The sequence below is a fragment of the Rattus rattus genome, chromosome 15, assembly GCF_011064425.1.
Source record: "Rattus rattus isolate New Zealand chromosome 15, Rrattus_CSIRO_v1, whole genome shotgun sequence".
Taxonomy (NCBI): Eukaryota; Metazoa; Chordata; class Mammalia; order Rodentia; family Muridae; genus Rattus; species Rattus rattus.
Window position 1 is genome coordinate 12884991 of NC_046168.1, and position 26129 is coordinate 12911119.

General features: G+C 39.4%; 1 protein-coding gene and 1 pseudogene across 1 annotated transcript in view; one reads left to right on the plus strand and one right to left on the minus strand.

Moving 5' to 3' along the window:
* Rit2 (Ras like without CAAX 2) overlaps positions 1 to 26129 on the plus strand; it is a 168587-nt gene that overhangs the window by 107729 nt on the left and 34729 nt on the right. The window lies entirely within an intron of this gene.
* LOC116884878 lies at positions 5414 to 25799 on the minus strand (annotated as a pseudogene).

The following is a 26129-nucleotide window of genomic DNA, read 5'->3' on the forward strand; positions in this document are numbered from 1 at the left end:
CCAGGTGCCCCTTTAATCCTCAAACCATATATTTTTCCTTTTTCAGCTTGTAATGCTTGTTTGAAATGCTCTTCATGAGACTTAACTAAAGAATAAGTCTATGATGGGAGTTTCTGAGACTTCCTTTGTCAGTGCAATTAATCTAAGTCTCTTCACTTTAGCCTCAGGCAGACTCTTCAGACGAGGGCAAAAAGTAGCCACATTCTTCACCAAAATACCACCAAAACAGTCTCTAGGCCATATCTGGAAATTCTCCACTAAACATCTTGGTCAAGGTCCGCACAATTCAAATATCTCTCAGTAACAAAGTCTTCCATGATCCTACTAGGATAGCCCATTAAGCCCCATTTAAAGCATCCCACTGTTTTTCAAATATAAAGTCCCTAAATCCACATTATTCCAAACAAGAGCATGGTCAGGCCTATCATACTGGGTACCAACTTCTGCCTTAGAGTTTTACTGCTGTGAATAGACACCATGACCAAGGCAACTCTTATAAAAACAGCATTTAATTGGGGCTGGCTTACAGGTTCAGGGGTTCAGTCCATTATTATCAAGGTAAAAAAAAAAAACGACAGCATCTACATAGGCATGATACTGGAGGAACCGAGAGCTCTACATCTTCTGAAAGCTGATAGCAGAACACTGACTTCCAGGCAGCTAGGATGAAGAACTTAAGCCCACACCCACAGTGGCACACCTACTCCAACAAGGCTACACCTCCTAATAGTGCCACCCTGGGCCAAGCATATATAAATCATCAGACATCAAAAATATGTTTTCTAAGAAGGAAGCAGTACGGAGTGAAGCAGGATTAAGTCATAGCTCATGTGTCTAGAGTGCAAGTGGTCAATAGTTCTCCCTCCTCACACACACATTAAGGGAAATTAGTAAATCCTATAACAACATCAGAGGAAAGATGTTTCATTTCAAAGCAATTTTAGTCTGGAAAAGTGATATTTTGTAGTGGCAAAGGAAAAATTTTTACAATTCTGATTTTAATATTAAAGCCAATTCTGGTGTACAGCAGAAATCATTAGGGTTTAAACTGTATGTTATGGACAAGGTAGTTTTTCTTCTATTCCTGTTTTGGAACTTAAAGATCTTTTTAAAAATTCTCTTTTATTACATATTTTCTTTATTTAAATTTCAAATGTTATCCCCTTTCCTGGATCCCCCAACCCTGAAACCCCCTAACCAATATTCCCATGCCCTACCTCCATGAGGGTGCTGCCCAACACCTCCACCCACTCCTTCCTACCTCTCCACCCTGGCATTCCCCTACATTGGGGCATCAAGCCTTCCCAGGACCAAGAGAAGGGCCTCTCCTACCATTGAAGCCCAACAAGGCCATACTTTGCAACATATGCGGTTGGAGCCATGGATCCCTCCATGGTACTGTTCGGTTGGTGGTTTAGTCCCTGGGAGCTCTGGGGTGTCTGGTTGGTTGATATTGTTGTTCTTACAAACCCCCTCAGTTACCTCAGTCCTTACTCTAACTCCTAAGTTGGGGACCCTGTTCTCAGTCCAATGGTTGACCGCAAACATCCATCTCTGTATTTGTCAGGTGCTGGCAGAGTCTCTCAGGAGACAGCTATATCAGGCTCCAGTAAGCATGCAATCTTGGCATCAGAAAGAGTGACTGGGTTTGGTAATTGCATGTGGGATGGATCCCCATGAGTGGCAGTGTCTGGATGGCCTTTCCTTCAGTCTGTGCTCTATACTTGTCTCCATTATTTCCACCTCTGCGTATTTTGTTTTACCTTCTAAGAAGTACAGAAGCACCCCCACTTTTTGTTCTTTCTTCTTCTTGAGCTTCATGTGGTCTGTAAATTGTATCTTGGGTTTCTGAGATTTTGGACTAATGTCCACATATCAGTGAGTACATATCATGTGTGTTGTTGTTTGATTGGGTTACCTCACTCAGGATATTTTCTAGTTTCAAACATTTGCCTAAGAATTTCACGAAGTCATTGTTTTTAATAGTTGAGTAGTACTCCATTGTATCTCACTTTCTGTATCCATTCTGCTGTTGAAGGACATCTGGGTTGTTTCCAGCTTCTGGTTATGATAAATAAGGCTGCTATGAACATAGTAGAACATGTGTCCTTCTTATATGTTGAAGCATATTTTGGGTGTATGCTCAGGAGATCTGGGTAATCAGGTGGTATTATGTCCAATTTTCTGAAGGACACAAGAATGATTTCTGGGGTGGTTGTACCAGCTTGCACTCCCACCAATAACGGCGGAGTGTTCCTCTTTTTCCACATCCTTGCCGGCATTGGCTGTCACCTGAGATTTTGATCTTAGCCATTCTGACTGGTGTGAGGTAGAATCTTGGGATTGTTTTGATTTACATTGCGTGATGACTAAGGATGTTGAACATTTCTTTAGGTGCTTTGTGGCCATTGAATATTCCTCAGTTGAGAATATTGAGTTAGACTCTCTGGAGTCTAACTTCTTGAGTTCTTTGTATATTTTGGATATTAGCCCTCTATCAGATGTAGGACTGGTAAAGATCTTTTCCTAATCTGTTGGTTGCTGTTTTGTCCTGTTGACAGTGTCCTATGCGTTAAAGAAGCTTTGCAATTTTATGAAGTCCCATTTTTTTGATATTTGATCTTAGAGCCTAAGCCATTGGTGTTCTGCTCAGGAAACTTTCCCCAGTGCCCATGTGTTTGAGGCATGTCTCCACTTTCTCTTCTATTAGTTTGAGTGTATTTGCTTTTATGTGGAGGTTCTTGATCCACTTGGACTTGAGCTTTGTACAAGGAGATAAGAATGAATTCATTTGAATTTTTTCAAAGCACTAGCTCCTGGTTTTGTTGACTCTTTGTATAGTCCTTTTTGTTTCTACTTGGTTGATTTCAGCCCTCTGATTATTTCCTGCCTTCTACTCCTCTTCGGTGTATTAGCTTCTTTTTGTTTTAGAGCTTTTAGGTGTGCTGTCAACCTGCTAATGTATGCTCCCTTCTGTTTCCTTTTGAAGGCACTCAGAGCTATGATTTTTCCTCTTGGTAATGCTTTCATTGTGTCCCATAGGTTTGAGTATGCTGTCCCTTATTTTTATTAAATTCTAAAAAGTCTTTCTTTATTTCTTCCTTGACCAAGTTATCATTGAGTAGAGCATTGTTCAGCTTCCCTGTGAATGTGGGCTTTCTGGCTTTTTTGAGATGTGATTTTAAATCTAAATCTTGCTTTTCTGGTGTGATGGGTTATCTGTGACTTGCTGTAGGGGGAGAAATGGGGTTTGATGATGCCAAATAACCTTGGTTTCTGTTGCTGACTTTTTTTGTGCTTGCCTCTTGCATTTCTGGTTATCTCTAGTGTTACCTGCCCTGCTGTCTCGGACTGTCCCTCCTGTGATCCTGGTTGTGTCAGAGCACCTCAGAGTCCAGCTATATCTGTTATCCTATGATTTTAGAATCCTGTGATCCTGAGATCCTGGTTGTGTCCAATCTCTTGGGAGTCAAGCTTCCTCTGTAATCCTGTGATCCTCGGGGGTTCAGATCACCTCTGATCTTGGGTGTGTTAGAGTACTTGGAAGTCTGGCTTCCTCTAGGTTTTGTGGTACTTGGTGGGGAGCCAGAACCTAAGGTCTGCTCAGATCACTGGTTCAGATGGGAAGGAACCTGTGCCCTGAGGAGAGTGGGGGTTCCACTGAATCCTGGGGGATCCAGTTGCTCTGGATGTTGGGTTGGGTGTTTGGGCAGATGTGGCCTCTCCTGTGATCCTGGATGTTTTAGACCACCTGGGCTCCCTCTGGGTGTTGTAGGAGTGGGTGCAGAGCCAGCGCCCAAGGTCTGCTCAAGGCACCGATTCAGACCAGAAGGGGAACTTAAAGATCTTAAAACTTAAATATAAAAGCTATGTTTGATTCCAGCACCAGAAAAAATTAAAACAAGTTTACTTTTTAATCTTTTTTTGTATAGCTTCTTATGAATGACTACAGAAATTAGAGTGTTGATAGTGAGTAATTCACTAGAATTGAAAATCGATTTCTGTCTTATGAATTGTATGCTAACGAACTCATTTGTTTCTAGGGACTTTGGACAATGAACGGATGGGGGAATTTCTAAAGACTTTGGGGACATTAAAATGGAAATTTATCTCAATTATTCAAAGGGACATTTTTATATAGGAAAAAACAGACTTATTTCCAGGGGACCTGGAGGCCTAATTGGAGAAAAACAGAGAATGCTAAATTCTTGTCAGAGAAATGAGACTCTTTCTCAATTACAATAATCTTCAGGTACCCAAATAGTTACTTTGATGAACCAATTCAGAATAACTGAAATTTTCCTTTACAGAACGTTTTATAGAATGTGATTCCTTCATTTATTGAATACAAAAGTTGTCTCTACTTTTCTGTACTGATCACAGGCTTGGTAATGTTAATACAGACTATATTGTCTTATGGGGGTTATGTACCTTGTCTGTGAAGCTTCTAGGGATGTTCTGTTATTTCCTCAAAATCAGAGCAGAGAATGTTTCAGGTGGCTCCTGGCCTAGAGAAAAGGCTGAAGCAGGGAGCAGACTTAAACCAATGAGCAGCACCGATAAGATCCAGCTTCACCCAGATCTGTTCCCATTGTTACACAGACTTGTGAACTAGAAAATCCCACCATTATTGCTTCACACTTTGCTATGTGCTGCTATCAGATGGCTGACCAGGGCAGCATATTAATGGATTTGTTCAGTCTAAATGTAGACAGAGAATAGTACAGGTCTGTGGACAGAATGATGAAACATGAATCTGAGGCTTGGAGAGTGGTAATACTGAGGAAGTTGGGGGTGTTAAATCCGTACGCCATTATATACTTGTCAATCCATGTATTAACTGTTGCCAAACATAGGTGGAGTACATACGGCTAAACAGATGGTGACGTGTTGGCTTTTACACTATTATTAAACCTGCTCACTCAGGAGGTGGTCCATGCAGTTGATTTAACAGAAATTATATCTCTGTAGGGGACTGGAAAGACCACTACTGCAGTATTTTAATTATGCCACATTGCTTGATTTTGATAACATTAATTTCCATATCGGCCAAAATTTATTAATTGTACAATAAACCTAGAAGGGCAATAGAAAAGTTGTTGTTAATGTTATTACCTGGAATTTGAGTATCACGGTATGCAAACTAGTGAAGGGCCATCCTCTTAGAGACAACCTTGAAGGCCACATCCAGCCTGCTTCGTGATCATATCTGTAGAGGGGAAGGAAGCACAAGCTCTTTTCTACCTGTTACAAGTCTATGGAGGACACTATGATGAAACGCAGATTAACAACAAAGGCCTATCACTTAATTAACCCAGGTGTTCTGTACATAAAATCTTTGTAGAACCAAGATATATCTGGAAATTCAGAGGAACCTTGTGTTCTTTTTTCCCCTTCAACATCCAAAGCTTTTTTATGTTAACAGTAAGATCCAGGGATCGTTTTTGTACCCTCGGCTGACCCTTTAGCCTCGGGCACGCTCGAACTTTCAGCCTTCAGAGCTGAGAGAGCGTTTGGTGTGGCTGCTTGGGTTCCTGGGACCTTGTAAAAAGGTAGGTACACGTCTCAACCCTTCTGAGGACCAGACAGGAGCACAGTGCCTCAACCCCTGGGAGGCTCCAGGGCCAGCTGGTTGAAGGGAAAGCTCTTACTCCCAGCTTTGAGGATGCGACTTCCGGCAGGCTGCGCACCAGCTGTGCATACACCTTCAGTTTGAGCTCTTCGAGAATCCTCACATCATCTGTGACCAACCCCACAACCACAGCGGTTTTGTTCTCCATGTCAGGAAGCTTCATCTTTCAGATCATCAGGGACAGGGACAGAGATGATCGGTTAGTGTGATTCATAAATAACCCTTTCAGCGCTACCTGATTCAAGGCAGAGTTGGTCCCTAGCCAGAAACCTGTAGTTTGATTAAGAGCCTTAGGTAGATGTCCTGGGCCTTGAGATCCCTTCAATCGTTGTGGTGAATGTGAGTACCCACGATGGCACCTTCTGCTCGGACAGGTCCAGAAAGACCCAAACCTCGTATTCTTAAGCTTAGATTTGTTGACAAATTGACAGCCATGACAAGAACGGTTGTTTACAAAGAGGACAGAAGCTAGACTAACGTAAAGAAACTAGAAACTAAGCTCATTTAGATCCCTCCCGGCCTTTCCTAGCAACATTTCTTTCTCCTGTGATTATGCGGGGACCGTGCCATGTATAAGTCTTCAAATGACAGTGGGCTCAGCCTACTGCATGGCTCAACGCAGAAGAACCTACACGGGGGAAAGAAAGCTGATTCCTGCAAGTTATCACCCAGATGTGCATCACAGCACATACAAACTCCCAAACTTTTTGATAAAAGAACAGCAAGACGCCATGCTTGGGAGTAGCATGCACGGCCTTTTAAGATTTTAATTTGTCTTTCTTCTAGGGTTCGAGTTAGTATAGTAATGCTCAGTTCTCCCACAATTGTTCATGAAACATAGTTGTCTTCTCCCCTTCTTAGGTATTGTGTTTCTAAAAGCAGCCAGTCCATGGACAACTGTAATGATTAGAAGGAGTTTTCTAGAAGGAAACTAAAAATTCCTGTCTATAGTATATACTGGCTTTAGAAGCATTTGCTGAAAAATAAATTATTTTGGATTTGTAGTATTTGAGTCTCAAGGAGGATAAATGCTCTGTCAGGCTTGTGCATTTAACTTGAAGGCAATTTCAGACTCAGAGACATTTACACTTTTATGTTTCTTCTTTTACAAAATAGTATAGTATGTATCAAGGACTTCATAAAGTAAGAAAGGAACAAACAAAAAATGTAGGACATGCCCATCCTCAAATACCCTAAGGTTTGGAGCAAGGAGGATTCCATGTTATAAAGGTAGCCAACCGGGAGATAAACTTCAGTAGATTTAGGCAAGTCTTGTCAATGGTCTCTCTGAGACACCAACAATGTATCAGTCAAAACCAGGAGAGCTACGCATGGCTTTAAATGGAAGTCCAAACAAGTACAGCAAATTTAAGCTATTCATGGAGTCATGCTCATCCTTAAGAGGAAGAATGAAAACAGTCTCCAATACCGTTGGTACTTCTGCATTTATTACTAAGCTCAGTACCTAGTAACTGAAACTATTAATATGCTGTTATATCCAGTAACTGAGACAAGACACGGAAATGGTCATGCACTTCGCTGCTGCAGGGGTCTGTCTACTGTGGAATAACAGGAAGCATAGTTTTATCTGGTTTACTCCCACCAGCTCTGCACTCTGAGGGAGCCCCCAGCCCAGGTGACCCTAATTTACTCCTCTGTGAAATGAAAGAACTCGACTTGATCTCTGAGGTGCCGTCCAGATTTAAAGCTCTGTAATTTTCTGAATTACTGCTGGCTTGACTGATGCATAACTCTTCCATTAGCATCTTAATAGCCAGTTAGGCTCCGACTTTTAACCGTGTGTGTTTGTGGCTAATACTCACAGAGAGGCTTTAGGGCATGGCCTTTTCTCCGAGAATCATTTTACTCTACAAATTGGTGTGGATTCTTCTGAGATTGGTAAGTAGAATTTGAGCTAGAAGTGCCCCAAAATGGACATAAAATTTAGAGATGGCCACAATGCCCCTTTAGATAATTAAGACACAGTGTCCTGAGGTCAGTGTAAGAGGCCTAACCCTTCAGTCAGCCCTTATTGTGTGTTGATAGTTCTGGTCATCTCATAGATGCCAAGTGGCTTTCTCAGTCAATTGATACAACTTCATATGAGAAACACAAGCAGAAGAAGATGGACTTTTGAGGATTTAAGTATATTCCTTAAGAAGGAATGATGTAGCTTTTCATTCTGCATGGATGCTGTCGGAGATATTGTGATGTGCTGGTTACTTTGATAACCACTCCCCCCACAACTTTATCAGGACTTTTAGAGACTAACATTTCAGCAGTTCCTACAGTAAAATAGTTTGACAATTTAAGTTTAGAACATGAGAAGGCAACTTCAAAACACAAGACTGAAAACCACTCCCCCTACAATTCACAAAATAGGGGCTACTCAGCGGTAGTAGTGTCTTTGCCCATCACCTCCAAGATCCTGAGTTCAATCCCAACCACCCTAGAAAAAAAAGCAAAACCAAACCAAAAATCTAAAATTGTTTAAAAGTATGAGCACTGTGTTTTAAGTACTTGTGCTTCTACAGTTGGCTAGATGCAATGATGAAATTTACAAATATCGCCATTAAACTCTAAAAAAATATAATCACGATTTGCATGACTTGCTGCAGAAAATAAAATGTGTATAATTAAAAATATTTGCAAGTTAACTACTTTTAAAGTGCTTTTTAAAAGTAAACATTTTTATTTAGGGGTAAAATCAGCTACACTATTAACTGTAGAAGAAGAGGATAATAACCGTGTACATCTGTGAGCCGTGCGCTGCCTTCACATGATTATTTGGGCTCTAATAGATTTGCAACATTAGATGTTGCTTTTTGAGATTAAAAATAAGTTAAAAAAAACACCCTGAAGTTCTTGGCTTTGAAGAATCTACACTTTTAGTTTTTGTGCATTAAGAAGAAATTAGACTCAAAATTGAAGAAAGAAATATTTCATCGCACATTTTAAGCCTATGATCTCTCTACCTTTCTTTTATATTTAATTTCATTAGGAAATCCTGCTTTAAGTGCAAATTACCTGATAGTGTAATATGAAGAACATTAATATTTATGTATTTATCATGTGCATCTTAGCTGATATTCGGCAATTTTCAACATTAAAACTGCCGAATTAAAAAAAAAGACATGATTTATAGTTTGCAAAAAATCCTCAGTAAAATGCTAACCAAGATTTTATTTGTGCTGAGCTCAAGGTCTCGTGTGCACTAAGTGAGTTCTTTCTCCATTGTGCAACCTATCAGCCCCTGTCAAAACTCCTTAAAGCATCCTTTTGGTAGAAATGTCTGATAATTAGAATTTCTTTCATAATTCATGTCTCAGCCTCCTGACAGCAACTGACATGGGGCAATTACCTCAGCATTCCACTGTGGAGGGTGATACCCAGTGTGCATAGGGCTATCACTGAGAAAGGCCCTACACAAACGCGTTAGGTAAGAGAGAAGTGCTTCTGAGTTAAGGTTCATGTAAATGGCTGAGTGTGTGACTCCTAGAATGTTGACTCTGCCACAGAGACCACATATTTCACCATTCACAAATACAGCGCACTATAAATTCACAAGTGGCTTGACCAAGACCTAGTGGCTGCTGACAGAGACGGAAGGTCTTTGCTTCTTATTCATGAGCTAAACCTGGAGTCCTGTCAGGAGGAATCTCTACCTCCCCTGAAAGCGATCTCCTCCAAAATGAATAGCACTGTGATTTCCGTAGATCACAGTTTCTACAACTTGTTATTTGTTTTAATTTTTTCAATGTAAGTGATGTCCTTAGGAAGTTATCTAATTAGAAACCAATATGGAATATCATGAGAACAATGGACAATACGCACAGAATAGTAAATCTCAAAAAGTAATATTACTGGAACAATTTTTATCACCAGTCTTTCCTGTTATTTTCTTTATATTATTTTGTAGAGTTTCAAGCATTTGCAGAATTTTTTTTGCAGTTCTAACATGTTAAGTATTGTCTGCATTTTGACTAATTGCAAATGTGATTGTACTATGTAGTGAATTATTTCCTATTTAACATCTATATAAATGTTTGAACTATTGCTTTATTCCATAATACTTGTAATATCAGCAATTTTTTATGCAGGAGCAACATAATTAAGAATAATTAAGTAAATGAGAAATTCAGTGGCAGATATGGGCCAATGGATTGTTTTCTTCGCATGTCTACTGAAATGGTTTCTATAGCATTTATTTTTTTGTATTTATTTATAATATTTATATTTATACATATTTATTTTTATGGCTCACTTTTGTCCCAACCAAATAACAGAGTAAATGTTATTTACATGTTTTATGTTCTACTGTTGAGCTATCATTCTCAACACTAGCTCATCTCTTATTTCTGCAGTGAAGAATTCAGTGGTGGAAAATAATTGCATTCTCTGGACAGTTCTAAAACATGTATCAAACACACATGTTTAAAACGGTCTCCTGTCTTCAAATTTTTTAACTTTTTTTTTTATTTTTTTATTTTTTTGGTTCTTTTTTTCGGAGCTGGGGACCGAACCCAGGGCCTTGCGCTTCCTAGGTAAGCGCTCTACCACTGAGCTAAATCCCCAGCCCCTTAACTTATTTTTAGAAGAAAGAGGGTCCATTGGATAGTTAAGATAAAATGCTACCAATACATAGTAAAGGTAGTTCACATTATTATTTTAGGAATAATAGCTTTTCTTTTTTCTTAAACAAAGTGTTAACCACAGAAGGATCCGTCTGGGCTTGTCTGATGCCCTTTGTAGTATAGGAGCAGTACTATGCCAACAATTCATTATTTTGTTTTAGAGTGATGTAACATGATATGGAGTCATGTTTGGAGGTTTGTGCATATCTGGGAAACGAGAAGGGATGTGAGGAAGGAAACTGGAACACTGGCTTCTTGCGTTCAGTTAAAGTGCTAAGGAAATGTGCTGGTTCTATGTTCTAGTATACTTAGAGTCACTAAGTTTCTTGGGGTAGAAGTTTGGTCAGTAGAGAGGTAACATGAGGAAGACGTGGGGTCTTGGAAAGGTGGATCCTTAGCCTTCGAAGGCCACAACCGCAAGGATGTTGATGCTGGCTTGTCAAGATGGGTTAGTTCTTCTGATGGAAATGTGATATAAACAGGTCAGAAATGGACCTTCCTGGTTTCTGGTTTATGGTCTCAACCTTTAATCTTCTCTCATAGACCTTCTCCTCATAAACCTTGCAGTGACATACCATCTTCTTTGTTGAGATATCCCTAGTGAATGTTCAGTGCCATATTCTTAGACCTCAAATGCTATACCTTCTTTAAAAATTAAATGCAGAACCTGAGTTATGTAAATGAAGCAGTAGAAATTAGACCACAATATGGTAATTGGTGATCCAGAAATAATGATATTAATTTGTTTGGAATGACATACACTTCAAATTTCACAGGAAGGATGCAGCTGAAAACCAGCAAGGGAAATATCAGTCTTTGAATTTGAGATAAAATTATAGTAAAAGTTTAATTTAAAGATTTTACTTTTTTCAAATTTTGCTTCATGATCCATAATTGAGGAATGTCCCAGTCTATAAAAATAGAATGGTTGTTTCAATGAACTGAGCAGAAGAGTCTGACTTTAAAGGCAGGAAAAAAAATCAAACTATACCACACCACACCAAACCAAACCAGGCCAAGCCAAACCACACCAAACCAAACCAAACCAAACCAAACCAAACCAAACCAAACCAAACCAAACCAAACCAAACCAAACCACACCAAACCAAATCAAGCCAAACCAAGCCAAACCAAGCCAAACCAAACCAAACCAAACCAAACCAAACCAAACCAAACCAAACCAAATCAAGCCAACCAACCAAACCTGAGATACAGATAGAAAGTTGGACAGGTTGTCTTTTTATAATATATTTTTTATTTAATCTTTTTTTATAGTCCAGATTTTATCCCCATCCCAGTCTATCATCTGACTCTTCCACATCCCATATTTCCTCCTCACATCTCTACAAGGATGTCCTCACTCCCTCACCCTCCACCCTACCACATATCCTCACTCTGTGGGGCTCCATTTTCTTGAGGGTTAGGTGCATCTTCTCTGATAGTGTCTGGTAGTGTTGGACTGATTGCTTTGGAATTGCTGTTCTTGCAGGGACTAGTTTATGGTACCTCAGGTAAGGTTCCTACTGATTGGCTGATGTAAATTTGCTTGGCATTTGTTTTTGTTTCTGAAAACTGGTTCATTCCAGAATCCTGTGCAATTTTATGTACAGATCAGAGGTGATGTTTTAGTTTGACCTGTTCTGCAGGAGACTAGGGTGAAATATCAGCTCAAAATAGAAGTCTGTAAATCATTAACATCTCATATTCATTATAGAGATCTCATATCTCATATTCACTTCTAAATTCAAGTAAGTCCATTGGCTTTCTTTATGAAATTAAGTTTTTAAAAGAAAAATTATATATTTTTTGTTTGTATCTGCTGACTTGCTAGATATTTTGTGATATTTCTTAATTATACAGTTGTTCAGTTAATGATGAAAAATACTATAGTCAAAATTGTGTGTGCGTGTGTGCGTGCATGCATGTGTGTGTGTGTGTGTGTGTGTGTGTGTGTGTGTGTGTGTGTGTGTGTGGGTTGATGGTGGCGGTGGTAGTGAGGATGAACTTCTAGAAACTAGTATTCTACTAAAAGTAGGAGTTCTCAAAGGCCCTGGACATTGCACTTGAAGTAAAGAATTTGCAATCCAAATTTCTTCATTAGAAATCAATTCTGCAATTAGGCAGCAGAGTACTAAAAATGATCTCATTCAAGGAACTTGTATTATTTGCTGGACCAGCTACCAGTAAATAGCATGCTGATTTTAACACCAGTGAGAAACTGGAAACAAATGGCCCAAAAGAGTTGGAAAAAATATTGTCCTGGAGCAATTATATATCTTAAAAGCATGTAAGAGTTTCTTCTGATCAATAGAACTGGATGAGTAGTCTCTGTGTGGGGCTCTTCTGCACAATGTATTCATTTAGCTGTGTACCAGAATCCTCTCAATTCTGAATGTAGACAGAGGCACTAAGGACTATCTTCCATAAAGTCTACTCTCATTCCAGTGGCAGTTTTTAACTGTAAGGAGCCCACCTGCCAGGCTAATCAGAATCCTCGCTATTACTAAGAAATCTGGAGCCAGTTGCTCTCCTGTCAGGCTGCTGAGCCAAGAATCTGCACTCTGTCTCCTACTTTGAAGCAAAACTGTCTGTCTCTGAAAGACGTTAAAGATAAGCATGCTTTCATTTTCTGAACGTATTCCTTCTCCGAGTAGCTCTGGCAGTTATCGAGAATCTTCTAGCTCATTATCCTGAATACTGTTCCCTCATCCTAAATAAATTCAAGTTTCAAATGGAAGATAAAATATCTAATGGAACATTGAAATATATTTATATCAGTAATATTTTAATGGAGCTATAAACTGAGTACTCTCCAGGAGGAAAATAGATTTAAACCCATTTAAAATGATTTCTCCTCCCATTGATGGTTAGCTTATTTTTGTATTTTTAATGATCTTTTGTGATTCAGGAAAGCCCCACTTAGGACAAAATGCAAAATGCTATTATTTCCTTTTGCAGATACCCAGCTTTGTCTTCAAATCAAGCTTCTATTCTGAGAAAGCCCAACGTGCTTTCCTGGTAGAAGAATTGAATATTATTTCACATAGGTTTCATATGTCAAAAAGGTAGATATGTGCTATTATGTCTACTTGTTCTCTTACCCCTGTATCATCACATTTAGACTGTCATAGGAATGATGCTGAGTTATAAAGAAAAATAGTCAAGATATAGTTGAGATCATGGCTTTAACTAAAAAAGTAATACAGTGAGCTATATAAGGTTACCTCTTATTAAATTACAAGGAGCCAATAGAATTGAAACACTGCCACAAATTATAAGGATGGTTCTGTATAACTACATCTCATCTCTCTCCTCTGATAGGAGGCCTTCATAGGCTTTTCTTCTAAGCAAAACCAAAATGACGAATAACCCATATTAGTAGTTCTGGTAGTAAATGTATATAGTACAGTGGACACCACTTTTTGTACTCTGTGGCCCTGGAAAGAGCATATAAAATCCAGTCTCAGTACTAACCATCAGGTACCTTAGGGGGAGCATGTTAACTCAGATCTCCTAAGATCTCAAGTCCTCACAATAGATCAATGAGTTCCAGTGCTGGTGTGGCCTCCGTCTGGGCTTAGGCACTCTCTCAACTTGTATCTCGATCTTGCACTGTAATTGTAGATCAGAGAAGCCTGTGGTTACAAGGGATCATCAGGAATCACAGACAGTCTCAGAACTGGCACAGTAGAGTAGTTCTTATGGCCATAAGTTCTCAGCCTGTAGTCTTAATGAAACATGTTGCATCTCTTCCCCAAATCTGTATTATTTTGTCCAACAATAAGTTGACTAACCTTTACCCAACAGTCATTCCCAAACCCAAACCTCTGGTAATAACTGTAGATCTAACAATACACTTAAAAACTCCAGGAAGAGGAGAGACAGTGCAGGATCGTGGTCATTTTTTTAACATTGGTTGTCATAGTTTCAGTTCTGTTCCTTTGAGAAAAATATACTGACTGAAAACAACTGAGAGGGCAAAGGTCTATTTTAGATTACAGTTAATCATAAGGAAGGCCAGGGCAGGAGATCAGGGCAGGAACTTGGTAGCAGGAACTTCAGTAGAGACTGTGGAGGAATGTTGCTTACTGGTTTGCTCTTCATGGCTCAATCAACTAATTTTTCCTTTTTCCTTTCCTTTCCTTTCCTTTCCTTTCCTTTCCTTTCCTTTCCTTTCCTTTCCTTTCCTTTCCTTTCCTTTCCTTTCCTTTCCTTTCCTTCCCTTCCCTTCCCTTCCCTTCCCTTCCCTTCCCTTCCCTTCCTTCCCTTCCCTCCCCTCCCCTCCCCTCCCCTCTCCTCTCCTCTCCTCTCCTCCTCTCTCCTCTCCCTCTCCTCTCCCTCCTCCTCTCTCTCCTCCCCTCCCCTCCCCTCTCCTCCTCTCCTCTTTCCCCTCACCTTCCCTCCCTCCCTCCTCCCCCCTTCCTTCCTTCCTTCCTCTTTCTTTCCTTCTTTCTTTCTTTCTTTCTTTCTTTCTTTCTTTTCTCTCTCTTCTCTTCTTTCTTCTTTCTTTCTTAATGTGTCACTTGTCATATTTTTATTATGTAGAATGATATCGATATGAGTATAACTGTAGATATCTTTCTGAGACACTGATTTTAGTTTGAGGGTATAACTAGAGGTAGAATTATTATATAAGTGAGTAATTCTATGTTAATTTTTTATTGGATATTTTTTATTTACATTTCAAATGTTATCCCCTTTCCCATTTCCTATCCATAAATGCCATATCCCATTCCCCTCTCCCTTCTTCTATGAGGGTGTTCCCCCACCCAACCACCCACCCCTTCCCACCTTCCCACCCAGACATTCCCCTACACTGGAAGGTTGAGCCTTGGCAGGACCAAGGGCTTCTTCTCCCATTGCTGCCCAACAAGGTCATCCTCTGCTACATATACAGTTGGAGCCATGGGTCTATCCATATATAATCTTTGGATGGTGATTTAGTCCCTGTCAGCTTTGGTTGGTTGGTATTATTTTTCTTATGGTCTTACGTACCCTTTAAGCTTTGTCAATCCTTTTTCTAACCCCTAAAAAAGGGAATCCCGTTCTCAGTTCAATGGTTGGCTGCTAGCATCTGCATCTATATTTGTCATATTCTGACAGAACCTCTCAGGAGACAGCTATATGAGGCTTCTGTCAGCATGTACTTCTTGGCATCAACAATATTGTCTGGATTTGGTGGCTGTATGTATATGGGCTGGATCCCCAGGTGGGGCAGGTTCTGAATGGCCATTCCTTCAGTCTTTGCTCTAAACTTTGTCTCTATATCTATTCCTATGAATATTTTTGTTTCCCCTTTTAAGAAGGACTGAAGCATTCACATTTTGGTCATTCTTCTTTTTGAGCTTCATGTGGTCTATGGATTGAATTTGGGTAATTTGAGCTTTTGGGCTAATATCCACTTATCAGTGAGTACATACCATGTGTGTTTTTTGGTGATTGGGTTATCTCACTGAGGATGATATTTTCTAGTTCCATCATTTGTCTATGAATTTCATAAAGTCATTGTTTTTAATAGCTGAGTAGTATTCCATTGTGTAGAAGTACCACATTTTCTGTATCCATTCCTTTGTTTAAGGAAATCTGGGTTCTTTCCAGCTTCTGGCTATTATAAATAAGGCTGCTATGAACATAGTGGAGCATGTGTCCTTGTTATATGTTGGAGCATCTTTTGGGTATATGCCCAGAACTGGTATAGCTGGGTCCTCAGGTAGTAGTATGTGCAATTTTCTGAGGAACCTCCAGGCTGATTTCCAGAGTGGTTGCACCAGCATGCAATCCCACTAACAATGGAGAAGTGCTCCTTTTTCTCCACATCCTTGTCAGCATCTGTTGTCACCAGAGTTTTTGATCTTAACCATTCTGAATGGTGTGAGATGGCATCTCAGGGTTGATTTGATTTGCATTTCCCTGATGACTAAGGATGTTGAACATTTCTTTAGGTACTTCTCAGCCATTAGATATTCCTCAGCTGAGAGTTCTTTGTTTAGTTCTGTACTCCATTATTAATAGGATTATTTGATTTTCTGGAGTCTAACTTCTTGAGTTCTTTGTATATATTGAATATGAGCCCTCTATTGGATGTAGGATTGGTAAAGATCTTTTCTCAACCTGTTTGTTGCCATTTTGTCCTGATGACAGTGTCCTTTGCCTTACAGAAAGTTTGCAATTTTATGAGTTCCTATTTGTCCATTCTTTATCTTAGAGCCTGATAAACAACTTCAGCAAAGTGGCTGGATATTAAATTAACTCAAACAAATAAGTAGCTTTCCTCTACTCAAATGATAAACAGGCTGAGAAAATAATTAAGTAGAAGACACCAGTCACAATAGTCACAAATGTTATAAAATACCTTAGTGTGACTCTAACCAAGCAAGTGAAAGATCTGTATGACAAGAACTTCAAGTTTGAAGAAAGAAATTGAAGAATGTAATGATCTCCAGAAGATGGAATGATCTCCCATGCTCATAGATTGGCCGGATTAATATTGAAAAAAAAATGGTTATCTTGCCAAAAACAATTTACAGTTTGTAAATCAAACTCCATCAAAATTCCGACTCAATTCTTCATAGAATTAGAAAGGACAATTCATTGTAATAACAAAAAAAAGATAGCTAAAACTATCCTCAACAATAAAAGAACTTCTGCAGGAATGACCATTCCTTACCGCAAGCAGTGTTACAGAACAATAGTGATAAAAACTGTATGGTATTGAGTACATTGGTACAGAGACAGACAGGTAGGTTAATGGAATAGAATTGAAGACCCAGAAATGAACCCAAACACCTATGGTCACTTGATCTTTGACAAAAGAGCTAAAACCATCCAGTGGAAAAAGGATAGCCTTTTTCAACAAATGGTGCTGGTTCAACAGGAAGTCAGCATGTAGAAGAATGCAAATCGATCTATTCTCATCACCCTGTACAAAGTTCAAGTCCAAGTGGATCAAGGACCTCCACATCAAACCAGATACACTTAAACTAATAGAAGAAAAAGTGGGCAAGAGACTCAAATACATGGGCACTAGGGAGAATTTCCTGAACTGAACATCAATGGCTTATGCTTTAAAATCAAGAATCAACCTCATAAAATGTTAATTTTTATTAGCATTTTTACCATATTTTTGATAATTTTCTTCTTCTTTCAAGTCCTCCCAAATCTCCCACACCTCTCTGAGTCCAATTACCTTATTTCTCTTGCTCCCTCCTCTTTTGTTTCTCACTCTTAAAAAAAAAAGCAGAAACCACACTGAAAATCAAAAGAAATAGGTCAGAGACAAATAAGACAAAAATTAAAATAAAAATTAAACATTCATAAAACTACCATTGAGGGGAACTGGAATATAGGGGCACTAGAGCTGCAGGTCCCCTGTGCTCCAGCCACCTCCAGGACCTGAAGGGACTGGATCAACAGTTCTCTGCACCCAAATCGTGAGGGAGGGAGAGCTAAACCTTCAGAGAGGCAGACACGCCTGGGAAGCCAGAAGAGACTACACTCTGTCCACATTTCTGACTCCAGAGGAAAACACCTAATGCTATCTGGGAACCCAGATAGTGCACAGGGGATCCTGGAAAAGGCGGCGCAGGTCCTCCTGGTTGCCACACTGACAGAGAGCTCAAAAGCAACACCCCACGAGCAAACATGAGCAGCGGGACCACAGGTAAGAACAACTTTTCTGCTCCAAGGGACCTGCCTGGTGAACTCAGGACAGAGGCCCACAGGAACAGCTGAAGACCAGTAGACAGGAAAAACGGCAAGCCCAAAAGAAGAACACTCTGTTCCCATAACTGGCTGAAAGAAAACAGGAAAACAGGTCTACAGCACTCCTGACACACAGGCCTATAGGACAGTCTAGCCACTGTCAGAAATAGCAGAACAAAGTAACACCAGAGATAATCTGATGGTGAGAGGCAAGAGCAGGAACACAAGCAACAGAAACCAAGACTACATGGCATCATCGGAGCCCAATTCTCCCACCAACGCAAACACGGAATATCCAAACACACCAGAAAAGCAAGATCTAGTTTCAAAATCATATTTGATCATGATGCTGGAGGACTTCAAGAAAGACGTGAAGAACTCCCTTAGAGAAATGCAGGAAAACATAAATAAACAAGTAGAAGCCCATAGAGAGGAGTCACAAAAATCCCTGAAAGAATTCCAGGAAAACACAATCAAACAGTTGAAGGAATTAAAAATGGAAATAGAAGCAATCAAGAAAGAACACATGGAAACAACCCTGGATATAGAAAACCAAAAGAAGAGACAAGGAGCTGTAGATACGAGCTTCACCAACAGAATACAAGAGATGGAAGAGAGAATCTCAGGAGCAGAAGATTCCATAGAAATCATTGACTCAACTGTCAAAGATAATGTAAAGCGGAAAAAAAGCTACTGGTCCAAAACATACAGGAAATCCAGGACTCAATGAGAAGATCAAACCTAAGGATAATAGGTATAGAAGAGAGTGAAGACTCAGCTCAAAGGACCAGTAAATATCTTCAACAAAATCATAGAAGAAAACTTCCCTAACCTAAAAAGAGATACCCATAGGCATACAAAAGCCTACAGAACTCCAAATAGATTGGACCAGAAAAGAAACACCTCCCGTCACATAATAGTCAAAACACCAAACGCAAAAAAAAAAGAAAGAATATTAAAAGCAGTAAGGGAAAAAGGTCAAGTAACATATAAAGGCAGACCTATCAGAATCACAGCAGACTTTTCGCCAGAAACTATGAAGGCCAGAAGATCCTGGACAGATGTCATACAGACCCTAAGAGAACACAAATGCCAGCCCAGGTTACTGTATCCTGCAAAACTCTCAATTAACATAGATGGAGAAACCAAGATATTCCATGACAAAACCAAATTTACACAATATCTTTCTACAAATCCAGCACTACAAAGGATAATAAATGGTAAAGCCCAACATAAGGAGGCAAGCTATACCCTAGAAGAAACAAGAAACTAATCGTCTTGGCAACAAAACAAAGAGAAGAAAAGCACACAAACATAACCTCACATCCAAATATGAATATAACAGGAAGCAATAGTCACTATTCCTTAATATCTCTCAATATCAATGGCCTCAACTCCCCAATAAAAAGACATAGATTAACAAACTGGATACGCAACGAGGACCCTGCATTCTGCTGCCTACAGGAAACACATCTCAGAGACAAAGACAGACACTACCTCAGAGTGAAAGGCTGGAAAACAACTTTCCAAGCAAATGGTCAGAAGAAGCAAGCTGGAGTAGCCATTCTAATATCAAATAAAATAAATTTTCAACTAAAATTCATCAAAAAAGATAAGGAAGGACACTTCATATTCATCAAAGGAAAAATCCACCAAGATGAACTCTCAATCCTAAATATCTATGCCCCAAATACAAGGGCACCTACATATGTAAAAGAAACCTTACTAAAGCTCAAAACACACATTGCACCTCACACAATAATAGTAGGAGACTTCAACATCCCACTCTCATCAATGGACAGATCATGGAAACAGAAATTAAACAGAGACATAGACAGACTAAGAGAAGTCATGAGCCAAATGGGCTTAACAGATATTTATAGAACATTCTATCCTAAAGAAAAGGATATACCTTCTTCTCAGCTCCTCATGGTACTTTCTCCAAAATTGACCATATAATTGGTCAAAAAACGGGCCTCAACAGGTACAGAAAGATAGAAATAATCCCATGCGTGCTATCGGACCACCACGGCCTAAAACTGGTCTTCAATAACAATAAGGGAAGAATGCCCACATATACGTGGAAATTGAACAATGTTCTACTCAATGATAACCTGGTCAAGGAAGAAATAAAGAAAGAAATTAAAGACTTTTTAGAATTTAATGAAAATGAAGGTACAACATACCCAAACTTATGGGACACAATGAAAGCTGTGCTAAGAGGAAAACTCATAGCGCTGAGTGCCTGCAGAAAGAAACAGGAAAGAGCATATGTCAGCAGCTTGACAGCACACCTAAAAGCTCTAGAACAAAAAGAAGCAAATACACCCAGGAGGAGTAGAAGGCAGGAAATAATCAAACTCAGAGCTGAAATCAACCAAGTAGAAACAAAAAGGACCATAGAAAGAATCAACAGAACCAAAAGTTGGTTCTTTGAGAAAATCAACAAGATAGATAAACCCTTAGCCAGACTAACGAGAGGACACAGAGAGTGTGTCCAAATTAACAAAATCAGAAATGAAAAGGGAGACATAACTACAGATTCAGAGGAAATTCAAAAAATCATCAGATCTTACTATAAAAGCCTATATTCAACAAAACTTGAAAATCTGCAGGAAATGGACAATTTCTTAGACAGATACCAGGTACTGAAGTTCAATCAGGAACAGATAAACCAATTAAGTAACCCCATAACTCCTAAGGAAATAGAAGCAGTCACTAAAGGTCTCCCAACCAAAAAGAGCCCAGGTCCAGACGGGTTTAGTGCAGAATTCTATCAGACCTTCATAGAAGACCTCGTACCAATATTATCCAAACTATTCCACAAAATTGAAACAGATGGAGCACTACCGAACTCCTTCTATGAAGCCACAATTACTCTTATACCTAAACCACACAAAGACCCAACAAAGAAAGAGAACTTCAGACCAATTTCCCTTATGAACATCGACGCAAAAATACTCAACAAAATTCTGGCAAACCGAATCCAAGAGCACATCAAAACAATCATCCACCATGATCAAGTAGGCTTCATCCCAGGCATGCAGGGATGGTTTAATATACGGAAAACCATCAACGTGATCCATTATATAAACAAAATGAAAGAACAAAACCACATGATCATTTTGTTAGATGCTGAGAAAGCATTTGACAAAATTCAACACCATTCATGATAAAAGTCTTGGAAAGAATGGGAATTCAAGGCCCATACCTAAACATAGTAAAAGCCATATACAGCAAACCAGTTGCTAACATTAAACTAAATGGAAATAAACTTGAAGCAATCCCACTAAAATCAGGGACTAGGCAAGGCTGCCCACTCTCTCCCTACTTATTTAATATAGTTCTTGAATTTCTAGCCAGAGCAATCAGACAACAAAAGGAGATCAAGGGGATACAGATTGAAAAGAAGAAGTCAAAATATCACTATTTGCAGATGATATGATAGTATATTTAAGTGATCCCAAAAAGTTCCACCAGAGAACTACTAAAAGCTGATAAACAACTTCAGCAAAGTGGCTGGGTATAAAATTAACTCAAATAAATCAGTAGCCTTCCTCTACACAAAAGAGAAACAAGCCGAGAAAGAAATTAGGGAAACGACACCCTTCATAATAGACCCAAATAATATAAAATACCTCGGTGTGACTTTAACCAAGCAAGTAAAAGATCTGTACAATAAGAACTTCAAGACACTGAAGAAAGAAATTGAAGAAGACCTCAGAAGGTGGAAAGATCTCCCATGCTCATGGATTGGCAGGATTAATATAGTAAAAATGGCCATTTTACCAAAAGCGATCTACAGATTCAATGCAATTCCCATCAAAATACCAATCCTATTCTTCAAAGAGTTAGACAGAACAATTTGCAAATTCATCTGGAATAACAAAAAACCCAGGATAGCTAAAACTATTCTCAACAATAAAAGGACTTCTGGGGGAATCACTATCCCTGAACTCAAGCAGTATTACAGAGCAATAGTGATAAAAACTGCATGGTATTGGTACAGAGACAGAGAGATAGACCAATGGAATAGAATTGAAGACCCAGAAATGAACCCACACACCTATGGGCACTTGATTTTTGACAAAGTAGCCCAAACCATCCAATGGAAAAAAGATAGCATTTCCAGCAAATGGTGTTGGTTCAACTGGAGGTCAACATGTAGAAGAATGCAAATCGATCCATGCTTATCACCCTGTACAAAACTTAAGTCCAAGTGGATCAAGGACCTCCACATCAAACCAGATACACTCAAACTAATAGAAGAAAAAGTGGGGAAGCATCTCGAACACATGGGCACTGGAGAAAATTTCCTGAACAAAACACCAATGGCTTATGCTCTAAGATCAAGAATCGACAAATGGGATCTCATAAAACTGCAAAGCTTCTGTAAGGCAAAGGACACTGTAGTTAGGACAAAACGGCAACCAACAGATTGGGAAAAGATCTTTACCAATCCTACAACAGATAGAGGCCTTATATCCAAAATATACAAAGAACTCAAGAAGTTAGACCGCAGGGAGACAAATAACCCTATTAAAAAATGGGGTTCAGAGCTAAACAAAGAATTCATAGCTGAGGAATGCCGAATGGCCGAGAAACACCTAAAGAAATGTTCAACATCTTTAGTCATAAGGGAAATGCAAATCAAAACAACCCTGAGATTTCACCTCACACCAGTGAGAATGGCTAAGATCAAAAACTCAGGTGACAGCAAATGCTGGCAAGGATGTGGAGAAAGAGGAACACTCCTCCATTGTTGGTGGGATTGCAGACTGGTACAACCATTTTGGAAATCAGTCTGGAGGTTCCTCAGAAAATTGTACATTGAACTGCCTGAGGACCCAGCTATACCTCTCTTGGGCATATACCCAAAAGATGCCCCAACATATAACAAAGACACATGCTCCACTATGTTCATAGCAGTCTTATTTATAATAGCCAGAAGCTGGAAAGAACCCAGATGCCCTTCAACAGAGGAATGGATACAGAAAATGTGGTACATCTACACAATGGAATATTACTCAGTTATCAAAAACAATGACTTTATGAAATTCGTAGGCAAATGGATGGAACTGGAAAATATCATCCTGAGTGAGGTAACCCAATCAGAAAAAAACACATATGGTATGCACTCATTGATAAGTGGCTATTAGCCCAAATGCTTGAATTACCCTAGATGCACAGAACACATCAAACTAAAGATGGATGATCAAAATGCGAATGGTTCACTGCTTCTTTAAAAGGGGAACAAGAATACCCTTGGCAGGGAATAGGGAGGCAAAGTTTAAAACAGAGGTAAAAGGAACACCCACTCAGAGCCTGCCCCACATGTGGCCCATATATATACAGCCACCCAATTAGACAAGATGGATGAAGCAAAGAATTGCAGGCCGATAGGAACTGGATGTAGATGTCTCCTGAGAGACACAGCCAGAATACAGCAAATACCTAGGCGAATGCCAGCAGCAAACCACTGAACTGAGAACGGGACCCCTGTTGTAGGAATCAGAGAATGGACTGGAAGAGCTTGAAGGGGCTCGAGACCCCATATGTACAACAATGCCAAGCAACCCGAGCTTCCAGGGACTAAGCCACTACCCAAAGACTATACATGGATTGACCCTGGGCTCCAACCTCATAGGTAGCAATGAATAGCCTAGTAAGAGCACCAGTGGAAGGGGAAGCCCTTGGTCCTGCCAAGACTGAACCCCCAGTGAATGTGATTGTTGGGGGTAGGGGGTAATGGGGGAGGATGGGAGGGAACACCATTATAAAAGGGGAGGGAGGGGTTAAGCGGATATTGGCTGGAAACAGGAAGGAATAACAATGAAATGTATATAAGAAATGCTCAAGTTAATAAAAAAAAAAAAAAAAAAAAGTATTTAGATCTAGAGCCAGAACAAAAAAGGGGGGGGCGTGGCTGGGGTTTAGCTCAGTGGTAGTGCGCTTGCCTAGCAAGCACAAGGCCCTGGGTTCTGTCCGCAGCTCCTGAAAAAAAAAAAAACCAAAACCAAACTACCATTGAGTTTGCTTTTGTTGGTCAGCAATTCCTAGGTGTGGCCTGTTATGGAATGTGTTTGCAGGGAATGATAATACATAAGAAAATTGATTTCTTGTTGTCAGTTGCACAATTGCAGATAGTATTTTGGTTAGTAGTAGCACCACGTGTCCACTTCCCCTCTCAGTGCTGAATGTGCTTGGCTTGAACCTGTGTAGGTCTTGTGCATGCTGCCATAGTTAGTGAATTCATGTGTGTCTAGATCTGTTTCCTTGAATTAATTCACCACCTCTGCCTCTTACAGTGTCTGCCTCTTCTGCATATAGCCCTGAGCCTTGAGAGGAAGGCTTTTATCATAGAAGAAGGGGGAGGGAGGATGGAAGGGGGGTTTCTGGAGGGGAAACTGGGAAAGAGGATAACATTTAAAATGTAAATAAAAGTCTCCCACAAAAGGAAAAAAAAGTCCAAGATCTCTTTAAAATGTTAATGTCTCTTAATTATGGCCTTCCATAAATTCCAAAATAAATTTTATATTTTTTTTATTTTATGAGAGCAAAACAAAGGACTACTCTAATCAGATAAAAGTAAAACCCAATTCCAACAGTGTAGTCTATCCTTTTTAGTTCCGTGTCTGTCATCTGGGACTCACAGAATAGTTAATAAGAAACCAATTTTAAAAACTATTTTTTTTCTTTTTTTTTGCCTTGCTTGTGAAATAATATTTCAGTCTGTGTTTGTTCTTGGTAGGAGCAGTAGGAGCTTTCTGGCAACTTTCTCTTTAATCTTCCAACTATGCTAATCAGTGACCTCCATTCCCTCTCTAAATAATAATGATCAATATGCCTAATACACTAAATACTGGGAAGTCTTTTGTAAATGCTTATCAGCTATATTTTCCCAACAACTTCATACTGTGTTTATAATTTTAATTGTCCAAATTAATTTAGCACAGTAATAAAATACTTTAAGAAAAGAGTCAACACCTATACCACTTGTGTGTTTTAAAATGGTGCATTTGCAATAGGTCTCAGCTTTCCTCACATCCGAAGTTGTTGTTGAAATAAGGGTTGGCAAGGCAGTGTAAAATAACTGACATTTAAAAATCTGTATGTCTGAACTCCCCTAGCTTCACAAGTGTCTCATATTCTTGCTCTACTTTTCTGATAGCAAAACACTGAAGCATGAAGAATGCATTATGGATGTATTATGCAAAAATATCGCTTTATTTGGCAGTCTTATTTTAAAAGGAGGCCAGGTTGACTTACCACCAAAGCTGGGGGATAAATATACATGTATATATCTTAAATGATATAGAGCATTCAACATATATATCATTTTAGACTATCCAGCTTTTCAAGTGATAACAGCATAAGACAAAATCTGTCTCATTTAAAAAGAATTGTTCCAGGGTAGCCCTGGTAATAGGAGAACACATCCATCAATGAGTTTATACTTGAATCATCAGTAAACATTTTCTCCTACAGCCTTTTCCAAGTTGAACCTCTATTTCAACAGTTCACAGCAGAATAGAGTCCTGTCATGCTTGCCTATTCTCTCTTTGGAGAATTTAGGATTCTTCTGCACTTTGTGACTCAATTACCTCATTGCAAATCCTTCACCTCTGATTCACAAAGCCTATCTTACTACTTGTGGGACAGTAGGAGTATATTTGAGCGTTTGAGGCTATGTCTGTGCTAGGTTCCAGGAGAACAATAATCCAGATAACAGCAAGCCCAAGCCAACCCTCCTCCAGGACACTGCTGTCTACTTCCAGCTGATGGTGCAGGGCCTTGGAATAATTAATATAGACAATTCGACCATACTGCATTTCTCTTGTTAATTATCATGCCATTAGCCCCAGAGTCAATGTGTGACTACATGCAATGTGTCTCACAGAAAGCAGAGATGAAAGCAAATTTCAAGCACATATTTCACTTATCTCTAACCTTTGACCTATTTTTTTTAAAAATATTTCAAAGAGTCTGTGGAGGCTGCAAATGTATACTCCCCATGCTCAAATAATGAAGATTTATCCAAATGTTAGCAACAAAGGAGATACTGAATGGAAGGGCTAACTGATTATCACTGGGACACTGAGCCAGGCTTGACTGGATTATTACGAATCTGACCTATTTCTTACAGCCATTAGTGTTCTCTA